Raw genomic sequence first — 7,555 nt, forward strand, 5'->3', positions numbered from 1 at the left:
GTGTCGACGCCTCTTCGTTAGCACTAGGGGATTGACAAGAAAGAAGTTTCCAAGAACACACTTTCTTTTCTGGCTACGCAAGGTGATCAGAGAGCGTACGAGCTGATGGTAGCGACGACATCCGTACGCTCCGACCGAGAGCCCACGAAGTCAGAGGTATTGGACCCTCCTTAGCGTTACGTCCCCGGAAGAACTTCCTCCGTTGCCCACAAGTCCTTGGATACTTTTTTCCTTGGGACCTTTGGTGGTGGCTGCTCAACACGTTGTGTAGCTTAACCCCAGCACCCGAGCAGGCAGAACAGCATCGATTCCTGGTATGACTGGGAGAATGAATGTGCGAATGAGAGTGTGACTGGCTTCTCTTCACCATCTTTCTCTACCTCTACCTGTTGGGCAGAGGGGATACGGTCGTCACCATGCTGGAAGGGAGTCAGATGCAGGTAGCTACTCGACCGAGCTCCATCCTATCCCTTTAACTAGGGATAGGAGCGTATATCCACCACTTTCTCCTACAGGGGGAGGAAGTGGTATGCCTACATGAGACAAACCCATGACTTTATATTTGCTCCTGTACAGGAACAAGTTCTTACAATGCTGGTACGAAGAGATACGCTTGCCTCTCTCTTAGTACTCGGCCCAGAGGTCTGACCATTGATCCTGCGGTGCACACCCCGATCAATCGGACAGAGGCTTGGATCCCTCCCTCGCTCTTACGACCAGGGAGGCACTCCAGGGATGGACGAACACCAGTCTGTTCATCAAAAAAGACTCCTCCCCTCCCACCAAGAAGTGAGTCTTCCTATTGTTAAAGACCGATGGTTGTATTACGTATCGGAACAAATGACAATTTGTCGAAAATTGCATTTTTCCTAACTATACAAACCTGAGGTCCTTTACATATAGTCCCTCCTCATGCCACCCCTCACTCTGCGTATTTTGCATGGGCCAAAAGCAAAAGTGATTTGTTTACCTCACTGTCGCTCGGCGCACGACGATCGGACAAGCAGTTAACTACCGTTCTCCCCTTGTTCGAAGCTTACGACCGTTCCAGCTGCCGCTAGCTACTTCCTATTGTTAAAGGACCTCAGGTTTGTATAGTTAGGAAAAATGCAATTTTCGACAAATTGTCATATTTGAGGTATTGTAGGACTTGACTTTTTCTAAGTTCAGTGTATATCTTTTTATGGGCACGCGAGGTAGCTCTTGTTAGTTTGTATATCTGTTTTCATCTTTCTTGGCTCCTCCCCATTGCATAATGTGACAATATTTGCTTAAAAGCGCATTTCCTCCTCCCACTAATGTCGCTCCTCCAATCAAAATACGGGGATCTTTCCAAGAGTTATTATTGGCTTCCTGCTAGTAATGTCGCTCTTCCAATGAAATCAGTTTTTTTTTTCAAGAGTTATCATTGGCTATTTTTTTCCCTTATAATTTTTTTTTCGTCTGACAATGTTTTTTTTTTCGTCTGACAATGTTCACGAATAATCAAATTATCATTCATTTTTGGCCCCATTCTTAAGAAATTTTTTGTAGAAACTATCGTAAGGAAAGGCTTGCAGAAATATTGGACGATTCATTTTCTCTCTCATTCTTATACTAAGGATCTGTTTTTCGTGCAATATACCACTGTAACCAATAGTACGTATTTTGTTTTTTTCTATTTCATTGTGGGAGAAACGCCTGATTGTCGTTTGTTTTCGCTTCAAAACTCTGATTGGTTACATTTTTCATTATATCCAATCACCTGAGATTTTGAAACCTAACGGTCTCATACATTCAGCAGTCTCGTTACTTAGCTGTCATGGATCCTTTGGCGGGAGCTGAAGGAGTGGATACAACGGCCTGGTAATTGTTGTGAATACTTCAGGCAGTATTTATCACAATTTATTTTTATACACAAATACGCCGAGGAGGAACTGCTCCATTATTTTTTCATTACAGCCAGCCAATTGTATCCTCCACAATCTGAAGCACAACGTGTTCCCATAGGCATAGATCATTCACAAGAGGCTCAACCACAACCTTCCACATCTTCATCGTCAGGTTCCATTTAAGGTAAGAAACGACTAAGCAAAATATATTTGTTCCGATACGTAATACAAACCCTTGGTCCTTTAACAATAGGAAGTAGCTAGCAGCAGCTGGAACGGTCGTAAGCTTCGAACAAGGGGCGAACGGTAGTTAACTGCTTGTCCGACAGTGCGCGCGCCTGCGCGCCTGAGAGGTAAGAATCACTTTTGCTTTCGGCCGTGGTGTGTCAAGACGTGCTCGTCATCGCTCTGCCCACTACTCGTCATATGCTTTGTTTGGATTTATCCTTTAACTGGTTTGTTTGTAGAGTGAAAGAAACTTGTAAGTACAGTTTTTTCTTTTGTTTAATTCATTGTGAAGTGAATAAACAAACATGGATCAAAAGATGGAGCTTTCCCAGCGCCCCCCAGTTGCCCGTAGTGTGTGTCCCGGGCTGGAGGGGCGTAAGTGCGGTGGATTTCGCTCCTTTGTGGACGTAGATCCACATGAATTGTGTACGCGGTGCCGGGGGCGAGAATGCTCCCAGGCCGAACCTTGTATCACTTGTATGAATTGGTCCGACAGTGGGTTCTGTATGAGGGTAGGAAGAGACGTAGGCCTGCAAAGGTGTCGTCGGAAAGCTCTCCAGCGACTCCTTTGGCGACGGATACCTCGTCTTCCTTCCTACCCCCTGGTCAGCCCCCACGTTTTGCGCCTTCCCCTGCGGGGGGGGGGGGGGGGGGGGGGGGGGGAGGTTGGGGGGGGGGGGGTTGGGGGGGGGGGGGGGGGGGGGGGGGGGGGGGGGGGGGGAGGGGGGGGGGGTGGGGGGGGGGGGGGGGGGGGGGGGGGTAGCGGAGTCCTGCTCCTCACTCGATCCGTCGAGTGTGGAGGAGGGCGCTCGCTACCCGGATGTGCAGTTGTACTCGGGGTCTTCCGTCCGCTCTGGGTGGGGTTCGTCCCCCCCCAAGCGCGAGGGAACCCCTCTAACTGACCCGACTGTTGCTTCAGCAGGTGTGCCTTCCGCGAGAGACGACCTTGGGCAGGTGTGGGAGTCGCTGGGGCTGCAGGGAGTGCCTAGCATCCAGGGGTTGATCCAGGGGTTGATCCAGCGGTTGGCGGGGTCGGCAGTGGTCACACATGGTGTGGTGACCACCACTACTACTACCATTACTACTCCAGGGTACGCCGCCCCTCCGCACCTTGTTTACACCCCTCATGTGACTTCGGTGACTCCGACAGCTGCAGTTCAGATGCCACTCGCTGCCATACCAAGGAGGGGCGTGCCACCTCCACCTGGTTTCTTTGTGCTGCCGACCCCGGACTTCCGCTGCCCAAAAACCTCCCCCCTGGACCTGCCTCCTGTGCCTAGAATGTTGGTGGCTGAAAACAAGACGCTTGGGTCGCCTGACTTTGCGGGCGTACCTGCCGTACCTGCCGCTACTACCGTTGCTGGCCCAGCCGCTCATGCCGCTCCTGCTGTCCCAGCCGCTGTTGACGCTCCTGTTGTTCCTGCTCCTGCTCTCGTCGTTCCTGCTCGTGGTGGTGCTGCTCCAGGCTCAGGTCTTTCAGGACATGTGCAGTCGGGCCCTGTTGCTTCGGCAACTGCCCCGGCTCCATCCTGGATGGAAGACCTGACGTCTGTCCTGTGGAAGCTGACGAAGACCTCCTCTCCCCCTTCGACTTCTAAGGCTTCCAAGCCGAAGAAGAAGAAGGTTGCCTCCTCCCCCCCTAAGAAGGCTCCTTCGGGACCTTCTAAGGGCCCGTCTCGCTCCGGTGAGTCGGGGGGCTCTTCTGCAGGTCCTCCTGTTCCTTCGGGAACAGGGCCTGTCTCTCCTTCTGCAAAGAAGAAGACGGGGACCAGAGGGGTATCGGCTTCGGCAAGTACTTCCTCGCCTGGTGTTAGCGGCTCTGCCGCTAAGCCAGGATCCGGCTCAACTTCTCGTTCGCGAGAAGTTCCGAGTGTATGGTCTCCCGCGGGAGATCGTGCAGCCAAGGTTTCGACGCCCGAGTTCGCTCGACGTCAAGACTGAGGCACGGAGCAGAAGACTGGTGAGAGCCGCTCAGGCATCTCTCGCCAGGCCAGCGGAAACTCTCGCAGTGACCAGCCGGCAGCTCGGGCTGACGTGCTGGTCTCCGACCGGCCACGGGTTGAGGCTGGGAAGAGGTCCCCCCGGGCGTCGGTACCAGCCTCGGCTGGTACCAGCAGTTCGACGCGCCGCGAGGACGCTCACCGGTCTCACCGCGACAGCGAGACAGCGAGCTCTGCAGGTCACCTGACCGCTGCTCCCATCGGTACCGGGCGGATAGGGCGACCAGCAGCAGCTCGTCTGACGCACGGGACTGGGGTCGACATGCTCAGTCGAGCCGCTCGCCACAGGTGAGCGGCGCGGCCATGCCTGCAGCTCTATCTCCACCGCGGGTTGGTGATCGGCTGCAGCCCCCCAAGCACGCTGGTCCTGCAAGCGAGCGAGGAGGGAGCGTCAGGTCTGCCTCTTCTATTCCTTCAATTTCCTCGGGATACGCCGGGAAGAGCGAGGTATCCAGGAGTGATCGTGAGGGGTGCGCCCCTCGCGATCCTGCTGCGACGCCGTACGCACCAGGCACGGTTTTAGGACCGGCCAGGACGTACGCGCAAGTAGCAGGAGGCGACCGTGAGGGGTCTGTCGCTGTTCCTCCTTCTGAAGGAGGAGGGTCTCGAGAGCTGCTCTTGTTGGAGGGACTGGACGGTCCTACTCCTCAAGACGCTGTTACTCCCGAGATACAGAGGAACTTTGCCGAGGTCATTGCGCTGATTCGTCAGCACAACAGCCTTGGGGAAGGATCGCCGCTACCACCTTCTGAGCCCACGTCCCGGCTCGAGTCATTTTGGGGCCCGAAGAGGGAACCCAAGATGACGGTGGGTCTGCCGCGATCGGAGCTGGCTGACTCGGTCCTTGACCAAGTGGAGAATCTCGTCTCAGGGCGAGAGGATTCGCTTAAGTCAGGACGGTCTTCTAAGCTACTTCCTCCTCCTCTACAGCGTTCACAGGCGTTTTTATGTGCCATCTGAAGATCCGATACCGCCTAAACAGGTTAACCCGGAGCTAGCAAGGCTAACTCCAGGTGTGTCCCTGCAGCAGCTCCTGTCGGAGAACCAGAGGTTCTCACAGCAGGAGGCACTCGCCCTGGAATCTACCACTATGGCAGCATTCCAGGCAGTCTCTTGGCTGGATTTGTGGTCCCTCACAGTATCCAAAGTAGCGGCCGACTCCGGGAGTTCTGCTCTCGAAGACGACCCGGCGTTCAGGAGACTGTGCCAGTCTGGAGGTAGAGCCATCTCTTACCTCGCCCATCAGACTGCTAACCTGTGGGCCAACTTGGTTCTTCGTCGTAGGGACGCAGTCCTTACGCGAGTGACCAAGGGGGCTGGGCGTGAGGCGGCACTCGGTCTTCGCAACGGACCTATTAGGAGTTCCTCCTCTCTCTTTCCTGGAGAGATGGTGGACGCTGTGGTGGAGAGACGGCGCACTGATGACAGTAAGGCTTCTGGGCAGCCTCGAGCTACTGCGGCTAAGCCTACGAGTTTAGCTAGCGCTTCCTCGGCTGCTAAGACGGTTGCCCCGTCTAAGCCCCGTGGGAAGACTCCTGCTGCTTCGTCTTCTGCTAAAGGAGGCCGACATCAGCCCTCCTCCCAGCCCTCCTTTCCCCGAGGAGGTGGTGGGAAGAAGTCGAAGCGAGGTGGGAAACGCTAGGGACAGTGTTCCCCCTCACCTGCTGCCGGAAATGGGGGGGTGCCTGGCGAGCCATTGGGCAACTTGGCAGCGCTACGGCGCCAAGACCTGGATAGTGGACGTCCTTCGGGAGGGATATCTACTACCCTTCGAATCTCGGCCACCCCTCAACTCCAACCCGGTCCATCTACAAACCTATGTCCGAGGTTCATCAAAGGACAACGCTCTTCGACAGGAGATCAAGACCATGCTGACCAAACGAGCTGTGGAAATCGTAGAGGATCAGTCACCGGGCTTTTACAGCCGCCTTTTCCTGGTGGAGAAGGCCTCAGGGGGCTGGCGACCGGTGATAGATCTCTCTCCCCTGAACCGTTTCGTTCGCCAGACTCGGTTCATGATGGAGACGGCACGATCCATGCTTGACTCCATCAGGGAGAACGATTTCATGCTTTCAGTGTACCTGAAGGATGCGTATTTTCAAATACCCATCCATCAGTCCTCCAGAAAGTACCTACGCTTCATCTTCGACGGGACGGTGTACCAATTCAGGGCACTTTGCTTCGGTCTCTCAACCGCCCCACAGGTGTTCACGCGAGTGTTCACTCTGGTGTCTGCTTGGGCCCATTCGCACGGAATACGTCTCTTGAGGTATCTCGACGATTGGCTGGTCCTGGCGAGCTCCCGCTCGCAGTTGCTGCAGGACAGGGATCGACTCCTCAAGTTTTGTCGCGATCTGGGGATCGTGATAAAACTACGAGAAGTCCGATCTCGAACCCAAGCAGAAGATGAAGTACCTGGGTATGCTGATCGACACGGTGGCAGGGCAAGTCTTTCCCGCAGACTTGCGGATCAGCAAATTCAGGGAGGCAGCCATCATGTTCCTGTCTCGGCAGGAACAGGCAGCTCAGCAATGGCAAGTCGTGATCGGCCACCTGTCGTCGCTCGAGAACTTAGTTCCTCACGGACGTCTTCACCTGCGTCTCTTCAGTGGAGACTAAAGGAGAGTTGGTCACAGGCAAGGGATCCACCTTACTTCCCCGTGTCCCTCTCGGAGAAGGTGAGGCAGGACCTAGCCTGGTGGCTGGACGACAGGAACCTCTTAAGAGGAGTGCCTCTCCGCACTCCCCCCCTGGAGATGTTGCTGTTTTCAGACGCATCGACCGAGGGATGGGGCGCACACCTGGAGGAGTTGCTGACTGCAGGTGTGTGGGACCATCACGACAAGCACCTTCACATCAATGTCCTGGAACTCAAGGCGGCGTTCTACGCTCTCTAAGAATTCCGGGACCGCTTGGTGGGACACTCGGTGGTGTTGATGTGCGACAACACCACAGTAGTGGCATACGTCAACAAGCAGGGGGGCCTAGTGTCTCTCCCGCTACACCAGTTGACCGTGCAGGTGCACGAGTGGGCCACGGCACACTCAATAGAGCTGTCAGCACGCTACATTCCAGGCAAGAGGAATGTAGTAGCAGACAAGCTCAGCCGTCGGGATCGGGTGATAGGAACCGAGTGGTCTCTACACCCAGATGTGGCGGAAAGGCTCTTCAACCTGTGGGGGCGACCAGTCGTGGATCTGTTCACCACCAGGCACAACAAAAAACTCCAGGTTTTCTTTTCAGCCGTGCCTGACCCATGAGCAGCTGCAGAGGATGCTCTTCAACATCCCTGGGACAACCTCTTCGTGTACGCCTTTCCTCCCTTCTGTCTGATTCGGAAAGTGATCAGACGAGCGCTGGCTACTCCGAATCTCAGGATGATCCTGATGGCTCCGGCCGTTTGGTATCCGGACCTGCTGGCTCTGCTTGCGGAAGCACCGAGAGAGATCCCCCACT

Source organism: Macrobrachium nipponense, chromosome 44 (genome assembly GCF_015104395.2).
Source record: "Macrobrachium nipponense isolate FS-2020 chromosome 44, ASM1510439v2, whole genome shotgun sequence".
Lineage (NCBI taxonomy): Eukaryota > Metazoa > Arthropoda > Malacostraca > Decapoda > Palaemonidae > Macrobrachium > Macrobrachium nipponense.